Raw genomic sequence first — 19,207 nt, 5'->3', positions numbered from 1 at the left:
TGATTATAGAAAAAAACAAGAAAAACAACTTAATAAGGGGTCATTCTGGTAAAAATATGCCGTCAACTTTTGATCAAACAGTACTGTAACAGACTGTAGTAAGGAGCGACCCGGATCAATAGTAACCAAAATTCTAAAAAACGGAATTTTGATACTAATAGTTACATCAAAAGAATCGCATTTTATTGCTGATTTTAAATATATAAGTGTCATCAAGTTTAGTTTTGCCCATCAAAAGTTACGAGCCTGAGAAAATTTGCCTTATTTTAGAAAATAGGAGAAAACACCCCCCAAAAAGTCATATAATCTTAACGAAAATCACACCATCAGATTCAGCGTACCAGAGAACCCTACTGTACAAATTTCAAGCTCATATCTACAAAAACGTGGAATTTTGTATTTTGTGCAAGAAGACAGATCACGGATGCGTGTTTATTTGTTTGTTTGTTTTTTTTTTTTTTTTCAGGTGATCGTCTCGACCCAGTTGGTCCTAGAATTTTGCGAGAGGGCTTATTCGAACGGAAATTTTACAAAATAGAGTTGAGAGAAAGAGTCAAACTTTAGCACAAAGAGCGAGGTGTTGAGGAGGGAAAAGCTCCTTTCATATACGGGGTAATTTCTGTTCGTTTTAAGTTTTAATCTCGCTCCTTACTTTCAGTTAAAAAAACTTGTTTTTTTATTTAATTTTTCATTACAAGAATACCCATGAGCTGATGTATGAAGCCACTATAATCAGAAATATTTCTCCTAAGCGGAATGCTGGCAATTTTTGTATTTTCTCTCTGAACAGATTATTATGGCACTTGGTATTCACCAAGTGACATATAGCGATCGCAAATTCTGTCGGTCTGTCTGTCTGTCCCGGTTTTGCTACTTCAGGCGCTTCCAGGCAAGCTAGGACGATGAAACTTGTCATGTGTATCAGGGATCGGACCAAATTAAATTAGAAATGGTCATTTTCCCGATTTGACCATCTAGGGGGGGGGGGGGAGTGGGGGCCGGTTAATTCGGAAAAAATAGAAAAATAAAGTATTTTTAACTTACGAACGGGTGATGGGATCTTAATGAAACTTGATTTTTGGAAGGATATCGTGTCTCATAGCTCTTATTTTAAATCCTGACCAGATCCGGTGACATTGGGAGGAGTTGGAGGGGGGAACCTAAAATCTTGGAAAATGCTTAGAGTGGAGGGATCGGGATGAAACTTGGTGGGAAAAATAGATACGGGATTGACATAACCGGAACGGATCTGTTCTCTTTGGGGATGTGGGGGGGGGGGGGGGGTTAATCCTAAAAAATTCGAAAAAATGAAGTATTTTTAACTTGCGAAAGAGTGATCGTATCTTAATGAAATTTCATATTTAGAAGGACCTCGAAACTCAGATCTATTTTTTTTCACGACTGGGTCCAGTGTCATTAGGCGGGGGGGGACGGAAAATCTTGGAAAACGCTTAAAGCGGAGAGATCAGGATGAAACTTGGTGGAAAGAATAAGCACAAGTCCAAGATAGGTGACTGACATAACCGGATCGGATCCGCTCTCTTTGGTGGAGTTGGAGGGGGGGCAATTCGGAAACATTAGAAAAAATGAGGTATTTGTAACTTACGAACGGGTGATTAGATCTTAATGAAATTTGATATCTAGAAGGATCTTGTGCTTTAAAACTCTCATTTAAATCCCGACCAGATCCGGTGACATTGAAGGGAGTTGGAGCGGGAAGCCGGAGTTCTTGGAAAACGTGCAATCGAGGTATCTTACGAATGGGTTATTGGATCTCGATAAAACTTGATATATAGAAGAATCTTATGTCTCAGATGCTCCATTTTCAATTGGAATTGGATCTGGGGACATAGAGGGTTGGAGGAGGGAAACAGAAATCTTGAAAACCGGAAATCTTGGAAAACGCTTAGAGTGGAAATATCGGGATGAAACTTAATGGGAAGAATAAGCACAAGTTACAGATACGAGATTGACATAATTGGAAGTTTGGAACGGATCCGTTCTCTTTAAGGGAGCTGGTGGTTAATAATTTGGAAAAATTAGAAAAATTGAGGTATTTTAACTTGAGAACGGGTGACCGGATCTTAATGAAATTTGATATTTAGAAGGAACTCGTGTCTCAGAGCTCTTGTTTCAAATCCCACCAGATCTGTTGACATTGGGGGCTGCTGGAGGGGGGAAACCAGAAATCTTGGAAAATGCTTATAAGTGTCGTAGATACGTAACTGACGTAACAGGACTGGATCCACTCTCTTTGGGGGAGTTAGATGTTGGGGTTCAGTGCTTTGGCGAGTTTGGTGCTTCTGGACGTGCTAGGACGATGAAAATTGGTAGGCGTGTCAGGGAGCTGTACAAATTGACTTAATAAAGTCGTTTTTCCCGATTCGAACATCTGGGGGGCTGAAGGGAGAGGAAAAATTAGAAAATTTGAGGTATTTATAACTTGCGAGTGGGTGATCGGATCTTAATGAATTTTGATATTCAGAAGGACTTCGTGACTCAGAGCTCTTATTTTAGATCCGGACCGGCATTAACCCTCTGATTTTCCTTTTAAAGCGATCTATTGACTCTTAGAATTTTGCTAGAGCTCATACCATATGCGCTCTTGGCTCTTAGCTCTTCCGACCCCGTCACAAGTGCCATATGAGCTCTTAGATCTTGTTTTTTTCTTGTTATTATCATTTTTTTTTCTTCTCAGGAGTCATTGTATTTATCAAGTTGTCCCTTAGAAGAAGATTTAGTTGTTTTTTTGTTTGTTTTTTTTACAGTTATGAAGCATAAAGGCGTTGAATATATTGATTTTTGGTATTCAAAATTAAATTAAAAATATTGAATTAAAAATTTTATTTGATTTTCTTAATTGTAGTTTTAATGTTTTACTTTTAACAAACTACTTTGATAATGCGTTACATTTTTTTTTTTTTACAATTGAGTCAGAAGGCATTAAGTATTTTGGTGTTTAATAACCAAGTTCAAAAGTGTCGATATTGTTAAAAAATATCCGTACAGCGCTTTGAAATTCCTCAACAGAACTGAACGCTGGGAGTTTATATCTTATTTTTTGTAAGTAGGCTATTGTTTTGTGTATTTTTTCTAATTAATCACTTTTTTCATTTTTATATACTTTTACTTTAATTGACATACTTTTTCCATTGCCATTAGAAAAATGTTTGTCTCTAAGCTTCATTAAATAAAAAAAAAACAATTTTTTTCAACTGAAAGCTAGGAAAAACATTAAAACTCAAAACGAACAGAAATTACTGCGTTTGTGAAAGCGGTTCCCTCCCTTTAAAACCCCGCTCTTTACGCTACGGTTTTTTGGCACTTTAGAAAAAGTTACTTGTTTTTCTAATTAAACAACCATTGTGTTTTAGGAGTTTTTTGTGAAGAACTGGGACACAATTTTAACTTTTGCGCGAAGAGCGAGGTGTTGCGGAGGGGGCAATCCACCTCAAATGCGTAATAATTTTGTTTGTTTTAAGCCTCCATGTTGCTCCTTACTTTCAGTTGAAAAAAAACTTGTTTTTATATTTAACTTTTGATAATTTTTTTTAATAGTGCCAGGATACTTTGCTGCACCTCCACGCAAACATCCCACTACCCAAAGGAATATCCTCTGGGCAGTTCAATCCAGGTGAAAATGTATCCTGGACAATTACCCCTAACATCTCCACGCCTAAAATTTAATCGGTAAAGAGAAAGCAAGACATATAAAGACATTTCGTATAGGAATTCTGGCAAATTCACCCAGTGTAAAGTTCATCTGATAAGTTCACCCGCTGGAAATTTCCCTCTCCAGGAAAAATTCTCCCCGTGCGAAATCCTCCCAGCAGAAAATTCGTCCTCCTCTCCCCACCCGAAAAATGTATGCATACTTCCCATTAACAAATAAAACAAAGGATAAATTTATAGCTTTAAAACCTTTCCCCAGGTGCTGTAGGGGGTCATTTTATATCTAAACACATAGTTATTGGGCTTTTCAACTATGCTAAAGTAAAAAGCTATCTCAAAATTTTGATCGGACGATTTTGGGGAAAAAGTGGCGCGGAAGGGGGCCTAGTTGCCCTCCAATTTTTTCGGTCACTTGAAAAGGGTATTAGTACTTTTCATTTCCGTTGGAATAAGCCCTCTCTTGATGTTTTAGGCGCACTGGGTCGATACAATCACCCCTGAAAAAAGAACAACAACAAAAACAAAGAAACAAATATACACACACCCGTGATCTTTCTTCTGGCAAAAATTACAAAATTCCACAGATTTGCAGGTATGAGCTTGGAACCTCTACAGTAGGGTTTTATGATACGCTGAATCCGACGGTGTGATTTTCATTAAAAATTCTATGACTTTGAGGGAGTCGTTCTCCCTTTTTTCGAAAATCGGACAAATTTTCTCGTAGCTTTTGATCGGTAAGACTAAATTTAATGAAACTTTTATATTTGGAATCAGCATATTAAGCCAATTCTTTTGATATATCTATTGGTATCAAAATTCCAATTTTAAAGTTTCCGTTACTATTGAGCCAGGTCAATCCTTACAGTTCGTTACCACGAACTGTTTGATTACCCATCAAAATCCAAACAGAGATAATTGAAATAGTGATCGTATTTTCTGCGTTACCATAAGAATTTATTCATAAAACTTTACAGTTTCATGATATGTAATTAAACAAATAGGAAAAGGTGTTTCAAATAAAGTAAGGAGAACTTAAAATAAATATAAATTACTCTGTATGTAAGGGGGACTGTCCCCTTCTCAACATCTTGCACATTAAACAAAAGTTTTTTAGTGCTTTAAGAAATCTTATCTTTCCAATTGAAAACTTTCTTAAGAAATTTGAAAAAAGCTAAACTTCACAGCAAAGAGTTAGGATCTAAGGAGGAGACAGCCCCCTTCATATAAAGAAAAATATGTTCAAATATGTTTCAAGTTCGCACCTTGCTTTCATTTATTAGCTCTTTTTTTATTTAATTTCTGATTGTTTTCCATATCATACCCAGGTCTAACCAAAATATAATTTGAGGTATCGGTCCCTTAAATCCCTGATTAATTGCTTTTGAAATATGCAAATCAGTAATTGTACGTTGATTAGATTAAATATAATCAACTACATTAGATGTAGTTGACCACAATTACTACAAGTAATTGTAGTTGATTAAATTTGCAATATCAATTTTGAATAAAATTTGAATATGCTTAAAAAATTGACAGTGAATAGTAATTTTGGTAAAAATTCTTTGTTAATATTACTACTAAAGAATTTCGGTTGGATTAAAAGGAAAATTATTGTTAGTATGGATGGAAATTATGTGAGACTCTCAACCTTCTACATAACTGAAGCCATGACAACCTCTACAAGAGGATTTTCCTATTGATAAATACATTATATACATTTCTTTATCTACATTAAAGTACTTCATACAAATAGAAAAAGAAAATAACACCATTTAAAATTGCTGAAAACTAAGTTACTAGCATTATTTGCCATCCCAAAGAAGTTTCCTGGCGGAGCTGGTGATGACCTTCCTTGCCTTTTCCTCCTCTGTTCTGGTGGATATGGGAGTGTAATATTTTAGCTGTATAGAGAAACAATTCAATTCATTCCTACTCCCGCCCTACCTCTTCAACATTTAACTGAAACCTCATGAAGGGTAAGCAGTTTGTCCATTAAAATGTTCTTTTTAGGAATCTACCCTATCCTTAACCTAAACAATTACTCGCCCCCTCCCATTATAGCTGATAGGCAATTGAAATCACCAAAACGTAGTCGAATTTTATTACAAATAACGCGAATCAACTTGGTTGAATCCAATACTGCCACAGTGGGGCATTACTTCTTTTGCAACTGGGAAGCCTAAAATATTGTTATTGATACTTTTAAATCAATTAGCTTCTCAGAATTTTAAATTGATTGCAAATTCGTCCTCTTTGGGATAAATTCGTAGTTTGGTGCCCAAAAATGGCAGAAAATAAGACTTTCCCATGACGTAATCTGTATGGTCACTTAAAAAAGAGCTTTAAATTTGCGTTTGAATGAGCTCCCTCCCAAGTATCTTAGACCTTCAATTTGATATGATAACCCCAGAGAAAAAAACAAAACAAATAAACATGCATTGACGATGTTTCTTCTGAAAAAAAGCGTAATTCCACACTTTGAAGATTGGAGCTTGAAACCTCCATGGTAGGGTTCTCTGATATGATGTATCTAATAAAGGGATTTTCAATAAGATCGCTTGCTTCTTTGGGGGGTGTTTCCTCTTTTTTCAAAAATCAGGCAAATTTTGTCAGATTTTTAGTTTTGGGTGGGTAACAATAAACTGAAAAAATTATCTATATTTAGAGTCAGCATAAAAAGGCAACACTGCCGGTGTAGCAATTGTCATGAGAATTCAATTTTTAGTTATGGTGAATTATAGTCCAAGTCAATTTTACTTCCAGTTTTTTTTTATCACAAACTGTTTGATAAGATTATGCTATGACGAAATTTTTCTGAACCTGCTCAATTTATTTAGTTGAATAGGACAATAAATAAATAATTCAGTAATGAAAAAAATAAATAATTCAGTAATGTGTTCTGGCCTCTAGGGGTATGCTTTTATTAGTACTGTTGAATTTGTTCGTTGAAAGGCTTGTGGTGCCGAATAGGTCGTACTATTGGTTTTATAAATATTTTTTTTCTTTGTCCTGTATTATTTTATAATTTGTTTTTGCCGGCCCCTCGGAAAAGTTTTTACTTCTCGGGGTGGCTGTTATTGTCTTTGTTTTGGTTTAATAATAGATTTTTTCTCTCTCAATAAAAAAAAAGATGGGTCATTTGACAGCTGGGTAGTAAGTTTAAATTCTGTTTTTTCTTTCGCTATTTAATTTTTTAATGTCTGAATATATAAAAGATTTAAGTTCGAGGAGGGAATTGCCCTGTTTTGAAAGAGGTACATTTTACATGGCCGTTGTAAATTCAAAACGTGGCTTCTCGGGGTGGCTGTTATTGTCTTTGTTTTGGTTTAATAATAGATGTTTTCTCTCTCTCAATAAAAACTAAGATGGGTCATTTGTCAGCTGGGTAGTAAGTTTAAATTCTTTTTTTTCTTTCGCTATTTAACTTTTTAATGTCTGAATATATAAAAGATTTAAGTTCGAGGAGGGAATTGCCCTGTTTTGAAAGAGGTACATTTTACATGGCCGTTATAAATTCAAAACGTGGCTTCTCGGGGTGGCTGCTATTGTCTTTGTTTTGGTTTAATAATAGATGTTTCCTCTCTCAATAAAAACAAAGATGGGTCATTTGACAGCTGGGTAGTAAGTTTAAATTCTGTTTTTTCTTTCGCTATTTAATTTTTTAATGTCTGAATATATAAAAGATTTAAGTTCGAGGGGAAAATTGTCCTGTTTTGAAAGAGGCACATTTTACATGGCTGTTATAAATTCAAAACGTGGCATCTATGCAGGCAGGATGATTTTTGAGTATCTCCACTCCTTCTGTAAACTGTTCTAAAAAGTAGAAAATTGCATAAAAACAAGTACATCTGCTATAATCTACGGAAGTAATAAATCTTTCTGTAATTTTGGTTTGTTGATTTCTTTTAAAATTAAGGGCATAATAATTAACTATATTATTGATGAAATAAATTGGTCCCTTTACAAGGAATCCTCGTCATTTAAAAGTTACTGTATTTTGTTTCATTTTGCATGCAATTTTGTTGCTCTTTTTATTCGAGATTTTTTTCCTAAAATAAACTTATTCCTACCAAAAAATTTCCTGAAGTATATTCCCTGTCACCCAACCACCACTGATATTTTTGGCATCGGGCCCCTCCCTCTGGAAACTTTTCTGCCGGCACCCTTGCTAAAATACAAACAGAAACTGTCTTGCCTACCAACTCCCCCAGATCCCTATCTAGAATAAAGTATTACTTTCTAACTAATATGAGCTGGTTATAATAAATTCACCTCGAAAGTACTAATGTTTTATTTGTATGAATAAAACAATGTGTAGTTTACGTCTCTCAATAAGTTAGTATAACCAATAAGTTTATAAAACGGTTTTAAAGACCAACTTAATTTATTAATCAACTTGCTATAAGGATGCATAGTAAAAGATACATGGACCAAGCACAACGAAGGGGAAAATCACTTGAGTCTTCCCCCTAGCTCGGATAATTTATTTTAGAGTGCGTGGTAAAATAGATTTTAATTAGGCAAATCCAGTTTTCCCTAGTCTGTCCCCTAGGAACATTGTTACACCCTTCCACCCGAAGCAGGATATCTTCTAAGCATACGTGCCAAAATAAGGTTTAATGGGGTGAAAATAGGTTTTCTCCAGTCATTTCCTTAAGAAAATTGTATTCCCTCCCCATTTCAAGGTAAAAAGTTTCATATAAAAGGTGCTAAGATTACATTTTATCGGGCTAAATCAAGTTTTCTTCGTAAGTTCCCATTGGAAAATTTACTTTCCCGTCAAACCCCAAAGCAAAACCATTCTAAGAATAGGGGCCAAACCCAGATTTTGATAGGGGAAAATAGGTTGTTTATAATCTATCCCCTGTAATAATGCTAACTCCCTCCCAAGGAAAGATCATATTCGTGTTCGGTAGGCAAGGCTTAAGCTCCATTATAATTCAAGCACTATTCTTGATTTTAAATATTTTCAATAAACTCTGTCAACTTGACGTATGAAAAAAAGCTATTTAATCTCTAAAATAAAGCCTTTGAACAAGCCGTGAATGTCTGAATATAAGAGAGACAACTTTTTAGCCAAATTTTGCAAATTAATTATTCCCCGTTGCGCTAGTCCGCTAAATCGATGATCATTGGACAAAATGACATAAAATTTAGTCTTAATGCCAGAAGGTCCAATAAGGAAATTTGCAATGGAGGGCAAATTTTGTTGCTAAATGATATATAAGTACTGATTTGGCAAGGGAAGAACTTAGTTCCAAAGATTACGATGAACGGTCTGTTCTACGTAGTCTTTGAAACTCTGTAATATAAACAATCTACCTCCCTCAAAGTAGGATATTTAACACCCTCATGGATACGAAATTTTCCATTTTAAAGTAAGTTAATTGCGATTTTAGCACAAGGATGTCAATTGAGTGGGAGGGGGTGATACTGACCTCTGGATTTGGAAATTATCTTTGCTGTATCAGCATATAGTTAAATTTAAAATGCACCCCCTCCTTAGATTTTGGAAAAAAAACAATTTTTTCTTCATTTTAAAAAATCGAAAACCCTTCCCCTTCTAGATAAAAAAAAACTCATTATATTCTTGTTTTAAGAAGTTAAAAAAAAACTTTTTTAAATTTAGTGGTGCCACCCTCTTAGCATCAACAATTATCAATATAACCGTGTATTATCAATATAACCGTGTATTAGAGCCATTGTGGGAATAAGACATGCGCAAGGGTAGATTTTTTCTTAAGGGAGGAGGGAATCTAGGAGGGGGTGACTGTCTTATGTTAAAATTTTACATTATTCTTGTGTTTGACAAATTCTTCAAGGCGTGATGTTTTTTAGAAGACTCTGATTCTACGCGTACTGCTGGAGCTCTCCACAGCCTTCACACGTAGCCCCCCTTGCACTAAATCTCGCTCTATGTATCATTCCCGATTTTATATATTTTGCTATCTTTCTCATTGTCCCATAATCTTTCAATCCCATTATTAAAGTCAACCACTTGCTTTTCCTCACATTACCAAAAAGTGATAATTTTCTTAAATCCTGTAATTTGGGACAAAGGGCCATGAAGTGAAGCAGATCTTCACCATTTTCTCCCCACATAGATTATAACATATCATGTTATAATAAAATTGCCCACTTCTCTGGTCATTATATGCTGGCTACGTTTCTGTATTATATTAAATAAAAAAAAGTTGTTTAACTGCAAGTAAGGAGCGACATAAAAACTTGAAACGAAAAGAAATTGTTTCGTATATGAAAGGGGTTGTTACCTCCTCAACGCCTCGCTCTTTACACTAAAGTTTGACTCTTACTCACAACTTTACTTTTTAAAACAATGAAAAACTTTAGCATAAAGAGTCTGGCGTTGAGGTGGGGACAATCCCTTTCATATACGGAACAATTTCTGTTCGTTTTAAGTTTTAATCTCGCTCCTTACTTGCAGTTAAAAAAACTAGTTCTTTTTCATTTTATTTCTGTTTGTTTTGAATTAATGCATGTTTTGATTTTGGCTCACCGTACATGAATAATTAAAAGGAAATTTGCCCATCGTTTGTTTTTGCTAAATAGCTTTTTCGTAGTTTTGATCGAGCGATTTTGATAAAACAAAGGGGCGGGGGAGGAGGCCTAGTTGCCCTCCAATTTTTGATTCCTTAAAAATACAATTACAATTTTTATTTTTACGAACGTTTTTGTTAGTAATAAATAAATGTAACTTGCGAATTAACTTATGTAATGAACTTGTATATTTATGTGTTTTATGACACATTTGAGGGGGTTCTCCTCTCATCAATATTTCACTCTTTACACTAAATCTTGAATTTTGTCCCAATTCTTTAAGAATGGTCCCTGAATCACAAAGGCCGTAGAATAAATATTTGAAATTACTAAAAATACTTTAGCGTAAAGAGCAAGGTATTGTGGAGGAGACGTACTCTCTTATATACGTAATATTTTCTGTTCGTTTTAAGTTTTGATGCTGCTCATTACTTCCAGTTGAAAAAAATTATTTATTTTCTAATTCTTTTGTTTAATAATACAAGAAAATCCTGCGACCCCTTCATGGAAATTATCTTCCCTCATGATATATTCCTCCGTGGAAAGATCCTCACACGTAACCCCTTTCCCCAAACCCACCTTCACCCCAACACAAAAAATTCCCCTGAAAAGGTCTGTACACTTTATAATAACCGTTACTGTATGTAAAAACTGGTCAAAGTTTGTAACTTGCATCCCCTCTCCCGGGGACTGTGAGGGATGAAGTCGTCCCCAAAGACATATTTATTAGGTTTTCGACTAAGTTGAACGGAATGGCTATCTCAAAATTTTGATACGGTGACTTTGGGGGGGGGGAAATGTGTGTGGAAGGGCCCTCCAATGTTTTTGTTCACTTAAAAAGGACACTGGAACTTTTAATTTCCGTTAGAATAAGCCCTCTCGTGGCATTTTAGGACCAAAGGGTCGATACGATCACCCCTGGAAAAACAACAACAAATAAATATGCATCCATGATCTGTCTTCTGGCAAAAAATACAAAATTCTACATTTTTGTATATAGGAGCTTAAAACTTCTACAGTAGGGCTCTCTGATACGTTGAATCTGACGGTGTGATTTTGGTTGAGATTCTATGACTTTTAGAGGGCGTTTCCCCCTATTTTCTAAAATAAGCCAAATTTTCTCAGGTTCGTAACTTCGGTCAGGTAGGATTAAACTTGATGAAACTTATATATTTAAAGTCAGCATTAAAAGGCAATTCTTTTGATGTAAGTGTTAGTATCGAAATTCCGGTTTTTAGAATTTAAGTTTTTATTGAGCCGGGTCGTTCCTTACTATAGTTTGTTACCACGAACTGTTTGATTCGGCTCAACAGGAAATTACATTATGCAGAAAGTATCCGATTTTTGGGATGCAGTCCTTGCTGCTCAAAAAAAGACGAATTCTCTTCCGGACGAGATGATGAGTCCGGATGGTAATACAAAATGGGTTCCCCAGATAACAGCAGCTTCTAAAGCCCACATTTTGTCTTAGTATCCTAAGTCTTTTTTTATGAATAAACACAATTCAAATCATAAATAATACTAAATATAAAAAAAATCTTCTAAGCTTTTGAAAAGTCTGCATCGAAAAGTCTCTTCAATTACACCACTCGAGAAGAGATTAAGCACGTTTAAAGTTTTAGTTGTTGTGAAAAACAAAATTTTGAACAGATGACGTTTTTAAATGTTGTCAAATTGAGTATTAATGCCCCCCCCCCCCAGGAAAAAAGATTTCTGAATGTAGTTCCATTTTAATTAATTCTGAAATATTCAATCACAACCGTAGATCTGCTCTTCTTCCTGGTTGTTGAGTCTAGGTTTCTTTATCTTCCCCCAGAAAAAGTAAATTGTTTAAAAACTGACCACGCTTCCATTGTCATAATCATTATTTGTCGATAAGTGATAGTAAAAAATTCCATTCATGATTTTGAAAGTTTTTCAAAAGCACTATTCGTTTCTCAAAGTCATTCATTCGTTGACTGTAAAATAAAGAAAGAAGTAAAAGTTTAAGTTTTCCTTACTGATATTGATTTTATTAACAAAGATAGTCTCTTTAGAACAAATAAACGTTCAAAGAAAGGCAGTGTGGTCTGAGAAAATGATACCTAATTTAAGGGGTTACATCGAAAAAATATAGTCTCTTTATAAATTACATCTACTACACTAATGGGAAAACTAGAGTTTTTGCTAGCGTGCAGTAGAAAAATCCAACATTTTTTAAACACACAAACAAACAACGCAAAAAAAATAACTAAATCAAAAATTCCCCAAACGTCTTTACATCATCATTTCCAAAATAAACAAATACCTCCCAAAACCAGACTCCCTCCCTACCAGCTCAGCCTTCAATCCACTATTACTCTCCCCCAGCCAACCATTCCGCCCAACCGCCCCCTCCTCAACCAACCGTTCCTCTCTAAAAACCAACAATTATTAAAGTCGTGCGGTTAATCACTTAAATTCAGGTGTAAAAGCCACTAGCCAGAAATACTTCACAACTGAAATGGATTCACTTTTCAAGTGAAGCCAATTCCTGCCTTTTCCTGAATAACAATGGTAAGCTAAACTGGTTTTGTCCTAAAAAAAAATGTATAATTTAGATCAATTATCTTTGGCGAAAGTGCCTTCAACATAACAAAGTAGGGAAAGGGGTTTTATTTTCCACCGAATCTGAAAATGATTTCAAACTGTTAGTTCTTGAAAGGATTAAACAAAGACCTTCCCCTGAATTATACAAGCCTCACCCTCCCCTGTACTTGGTCGGGCATTTCAAGGAAAAGGATCTACGACTATGGAAGAACATTAGAATGGTATTTACGAGTAGTCATAAAGTGGTCACGAAAAATTGGTGGGAGGGGGCAATGGAAATACAAAAAAAGACATTTTTTGAAAATTCCAAAATCCAAGGGGACAAAGTCCCCCTTTCTGCTCCAATTATTGCCTTTGCTGCCTATAAGAACACAACCACACAACCATGAAAGTAAAAGAATGCCTGTTTTATCTGCAAAAAAAGCTGGGTGCAAGAGGTGTAATTTAAAATTCTGGTGCCAAAAAAAGGGAGATCTTGAGCACTAATTGGGAGGGACCATTTCCTGATTCATCACTAACATGGCTGTACTCTCGGGGCTAGATGCATCCTTAGGCTTAGAGCTAGAGGTGTCCTAGGGTTCCACTTTTCAAAGATTCAACACCTTTAGATTTAAAACAACAATATTATTTTTTTTTTAAAATGGAGGAAAATTTATAATTTTTACATCCCTTCGTTAAGTAAAAGGTGAAGACACTATTTGATGTGCATTTTTATGTTCTTTCCACATATACTAGTCCTTAATTTGCAAGTTTTATTCTGAGCTCTTAAAGGAATCGTTGAATGTGGCACCTTGTCCCATATTATCAGTCAGTGGAAAATGGTGACCCATTAATCCATACTTACTTGTCTCATTTTGAAAAGTGTATTAATTTTCTTTATCCTACAACCTGATTTACAATCCAGCCCACTATATATAAGTTTGATGTATATTTTATAATTGTGCCAGTTTTCTGCCTATTATTTTACGATGAATATTAGTCAATCGACGGAAAGAAAAGAGTCGTGCTATTCTAAGAAACTGTATGAATATGTATGGGGGCTGCATGTTTATCCATCAGGATTGGGGATGGGGGAGGGGTGTGGAGGGAAGCAATGAATTCTTAGGAATGAGATATATAAGTATAGATTTGTTTTTAAATTCGTTTTTAGAATTCTAGGTAATCATTTCCTGCCGCTAATTAATAAGAAACAAGGTTCTTACTTTGGGGTTTCTTTAAGGGGCTCAAATGAAACTTGTGAAGGAAGTGATGAGTATATTTGGAAAGAGCATAGATAACGCATCTGTTTTGGCCTTTTACCTAACAAAGCAATATACAAAAATCTATAAATTTACCAAAATTTAAGCCTGTTTAGAATAGATTTAAGAAATTCCAAACAGTCCTCTCGATTCAACAGATTCAAAAATTTAAGTTAATCATTAATGCTACTTAAAAAAAAAAACAACTATTTTTTTGTATTGCTTTACCATCCGCCACCATTTGGTTCCATATCCTATTTTGAACTTGCTGTTTTCGATCTCGCTCTCTTCCTCTCCCTCTCACACACTCTCTATTTCTTCTTTAAGCCCTTTTGGGGTAAAATACTGAACGACACAGTACAACTACAACCGATTTGACCAATCTAGTTATTATGCAAATATCATTATACAAAGCATTAAGTCTGATTTTCTTTTCGAATGATTTCTTTTTCATTCAGGAAATTATGTTCACTGTATATATTCCTCTTCTTATTCATTAATAATTCCATTTCTGTCCTATTTGCGGATGTAGAGGGTGTATTCATTTCCACTTTTGAAAGTCTTGAAACAAGCGAATCTGATCTTGAACTGATAGATTTTAGGAAGTGAAAGCACTTTAAATATCAGGGTAAAAATTGATCTCAACAAATGTGATGAAACAGAAAGCATAGGACATTGTTCAATTTTTTCCATTAACTAGGCTGACATTTCTACTTGATGATAAGGTTTCAAAGGCAGTATATTTGGAAAAAATATTATTTTAAAATATTATTTTTAATAATTTTTTAAATATTAAAATTTAAGAAAATAAAAATATTAATGTGGAAAAATATTACGAAGTTTGATGGACAGCTAATTTTCCAGTTTTCCCAATGTTAAAAATTATTTGCTACTATTAAAGAGCAAAATTGACACTTAAACGAGCAAAAGTTTTAAAGCTACCTAATAAATTGTAGTTTCTTTTTCCAAATTATTGGGAGTCAACTGCCGCCCTTGCTCCTCCCCCCAACGGTGCCACTGCTAAGAACAAGACTGCATACTATGGGCAAGGAAGACTCTGCCTGACTCAGTTAGAGGCTGTTACCCCTGTAATGCCTTTACAAAATTATCTTAATAAACTTTCATGTCAACTGTAAATAAAAAATTGCAAACTAAATTAATTAAAATTGTAGAAATCTACTTGACTTTTACTTCTCTTCGTTGCATCTTTTTTATGTTCTTTTAATTTCTTTCATGCCCTCCTGGCATGTATGTCAGAGCCACGCTGGAATCGTTTTTTTTTTTTTTCATTGCGTGTAGCTCCTAACAGATAGTGGAAAATGATTCACAACTTTTTTTTGTTGAGTGTCCATTTTACTGTCTTCTTTTTTTCTATCCCCCCCTCCCTGAATTCATCACCATAGAACCTCATTGGGAGATAATAAATTGTCTTTTCTTATTCAAATTTTTTGTTGCTGCTAAAATTGTGTTATTTGTTGCTTGTTGTTGTTAAATAAATGAACCATGAAGTTCGAATCATTGGAGGGTTTGGTCCAGAATGCGGAAATTGATGTTATAAACAATCTATTCTCCCACAGTATTGGGGGCTGTTCTCTTGTCGTGCACCATCTTCAGTCAGTAACCGTTGTATTGTGTCGCCAGAAGCTTCTTTACCCCAGGATTTCTTTTCCTAACAAAGCAATGTACAAAAAACTGTCGATATAGTTAAGTAATATCCTTCCAATCCTTCGGCATTGCTCAACAGAACCGAATGGTGGTAGTTTATATCGTAGTTTTTGTAAGTAGGCTATTGATTTGTGTATTTTGTTAATTACTTTTTTTCATTTTTATATACTTTTACTTTAATTGACATACTTTTTCCATTGCCTTTAGAAAAATATTTGTCTCTAAGTTCCATTAAATAAAGAAAAAAACAAGTTTTTACAACTGAAAGTAAAGAGCAGCATTAAAACTTAAAACGGACAGAAATTATAACGTATATAAGGGGGGTTGCCCCTTTCGCAACACCTCGCTCTTCCCGCTACAGTTTTTTGGTACTTGGAAAAGTTACTTATTGTTCTAATTAAACGACACTTGTGTTTTAGGAGTCTTTTTAAAGAATTGGGACAATATTTAAACTTTAGCGTAAAGAGTGAGGTGCTGGGACCATGTGAACGCCCCTGGAAGAAAAAAACAAATAAACACGTGTCCGCGATTTTTCTTCTGGCAAAAGTTCTACAATTCAACATTTTTCCAGATGTGAGATATGAGCTACCTCTACAGTATAGTTCTTTGATATGCTGAATCTGATGGTGTGAATTCTATGGCTTCGAGGGGTCTTTCCCTCTTTTTTCGACAGTCAGGCAAATTTTCTGAGGCTTTTAGCTTTTAATATGTAAGACTAAACTTATATATTCGGAATAAGCATAGTAAGCCAAATTATTTTGATATATCTATTGTCATCAAAATTCCGTTTTTTAGAGTTTTGCTTACTGTTGAGCCGGGTCGCTCCTTACTTACAGTTCGTTGCCACGAACTGTTTTATTAACCATCCAAATGAAAACAGAGATCATTGAAATATTGAAAGTTTTTTCTCCGTTACCAAAAGCATTGTATTCATGAGATTTTACAGTTTCATGAAATTAAATTAAACAGATAGAAAAGGTTTTACAACTAAAGTAAGGAGCAAGTTTATAACTTAAAACAAATATAAACTACTCTGTACATAAGGGGGACTGCCCCCGTTCTCAACACCTTACTGATTAAACAAAAGTTGTTTAGTTCTTTGAAAAAAAAATTCAATTGCAATTTTTTTTTAAACTGGGAAAAAAGCCAAATTTCACAGTAAAAAGTAAGGAGCTAAGGAAGAGACAGCCCCCTTCATGCAAAGAATAATCTGTTCAAATAGGTTTCAAATCTGTTCCTTGCTTTCAGTTGAAAAGCCCATTTCTTATTTAATTTCTGATTATCCAAATCATGCCTAGGCCTAAGCAAGACATAATTTTAGGTACAGGGAATATTCCCTGTCCCTTAAATCCCTGGTTAGTTGCTTTTAAAATGTGTAAATCAATACGTTGATTAGTACCGTCCTACGTTCGAATTTGCAATTTAAATTTTGGATAAAGTTTAAACATACTAAATAATTGGTGATGAATAGTAATATTGGTGAAAAGTCCTTGTTAATATTACTACTAAAGAATTTCGGTTGGATGAAAAGGAGTATTATTTTTAGTATGGATGGAAATTGTGTGAGACTTTTGATCTTCTACATAATTGAAGCCTCTACAAAAGGATTTTCTTGTCGATAAATGCATTACATACATTTTTTAAATGCATCGAAGTACTTCATATAAATAGAGAAACAAAAATATTACCTTTTAAAATTGCTGAAAACTAAGTTCCTAGCAGTATTTGCCACCCCTAAGAAATTCCATGGCAGGGCTGATGATGACCTGCCTTGCGTTTTCCTCCTCTGTTCTAGTAGATATGGGACTGTAACATATTAGCTGTATAGAAAAACATTTTAATTAATTTCTACTCCCCTCTACCTCTTTGAACATTTATCTGAAGCCTCATGAAAATGTATTTTTGTAGGAATCTACCCTACCCCCACCTAAATAATGACTCATCCCCTCCTCATTGTAGCTGACACGCAATAAAGATCACCACACATAGCCTAATTTAATTAAAAATAAAGCGAGTCAACTTGGTTGAATCCAGTACTGCCACCGTGTGGAATTACTTCTTTTGTAACTGAGAAGCCTAAAACATAATTATTGATGCTTTTAAATCAATTAATTTCTCTGGATTTTAAGTTGATTGCAAATTTTTCCTCTTCGGGGTAAATTCGTAGTTTGGTGCCCTAAACCATCTAAACTGTCAGCCAACCACCACTACTATTTTGGCGTCTGCCCCCCTGGAAAATTTTCTGCCGGCACCCTTGCACCTAAATAAGGATATAAGTAGTATATTTTATCACTGTTCAGACAGGAACCTTTTGTTGACTTTAAGAAAAATTCTACATGCCAGGATAATAAACATTTCAGCTTTAATTCAAAACAAAAAGCCTGTATTCACCCTGTAGAAAGATTGAAAACCTAGAAAAAAGCTTAAAAAAAAAAAAAACAACTTAAAAACAACTTTTCGCATGAAGCCAATGATCTTCAAAGCGCAAGTACAGATCTCAACTTTTGATTGGGAGTGCTTTGCGTGGTTGGGGATAAATCATTTGAAGCTTCCCGTGTTCTCTTACCAGATCTCTCCGCATGTCCATATGGATCTGGGTCGATTCCTGCCAAGGTTATAGAGCCCGGCCTTATAAACCCTGTTCCGAGTCAAATAATCAGTGACACAAGAATTCCAGCCCCTGCCCTTACGGACACACAATGTTAAGTCCAATACAGCAGCTACTTGGCTAGTATGACTCCAACCACTCAACCTACTCATGGAAATTTCCAAGAGTTTATTTCGACATAAAACTCTTCCAAAAGTATACTTCCAAGAGTAAATTCCAATGTCCAAAGAGGCAGATGCAGCAGATATTTGGCGAATTCAAAATAGATTTGGTTAATATTTTTTTTTGTTTGAAACAGAAAGAAATTTCCAAAATTTCTAAATGAGTAAGAAGATGGGGCACAGTTAGGATACAAACAAACCACTATTACTGTATATCCTGGTTCTATTGGTCGGGCCTCTGTCTCCTAAATTATATAGGAAGTAACCTGACGGGAGAATTTAGACTGTTTTTATGGAATTTATGATACCTCAAAGAAAAGTACCCATGGGGTTGTTTGACATTTTTAGTATTTAATAAACTTATATAGGATTACAGAGCAGTCCCAGTAGCATTTTCAAAGTATTTGACAAAATTAAGTCCATTACAAAAACTCTGATAAAAACATTACATAAAACTCTTGAAAATTTCAAGCGAGTGAATTATAATTAGAAAGTATTCAGTAGACATTAAATTTAGTTCTCCAGCCCCCTTCATCCCCTCCCAGGCAGCATATGAAACTCTTAGGCTTTGATCCCTTCTAAAACCCTTTCATTTTCCTTATTCTATATATTTGTGTTATATAGTTTGGCGTTTCTCCGGAATCGTAATTTATTAGGCAGCCCAATCCAGTAAAGTTCATATCGAAAAAACTTAACTCACGACAATTTTAGGCCAGAAAAATTCCACGTCCACTATC

At 34.8% G+C, this 19,207-nt stretch overlaps 1 protein-coding gene across 4 annotated transcripts in view; it reads left to right on the top strand.

Annotated features, from left to right (window-relative positions):
* Window positions 1-381: 381 nt before the first annotated feature.
* The window catches only part of LOC136037362 (S-adenosylmethionine sensor upstream of mTORC1-like), a 67,384-nt gene continuing 48,558 nt past the window's right edge, over window positions 382-19,207 (top strand). For 3 of the 4 annotated variants that reach the window (XM_065720068.1, XM_065720066.1, XM_065720067.1), the window contains exon 1: window positions 8,936-9,050. The gene's annotated coding sequence lies outside the window, so the exon portion shown is untranslated. Of the gene's footprint in view, window positions 613-8,935; window positions 9,051-19,207 lie in introns of those variants that run through there. The other variant, XM_065720069.1, reaches the window with a different exon arrangement.

Source organism: Artemia franciscana, chromosome 16 (assembly GCF_032884065.1).
Source record: "Artemia franciscana chromosome 16, ASM3288406v1, whole genome shotgun sequence".
Lineage (NCBI taxonomy): Eukaryota > Metazoa > Arthropoda > Branchiopoda > Anostraca > Artemiidae > Artemia > Artemia franciscana.
The sequence above is the reverse complement of the archived record's forward strand: the minus strand, read 5'-3'. Positions and strand labels throughout refer to the sequence as shown.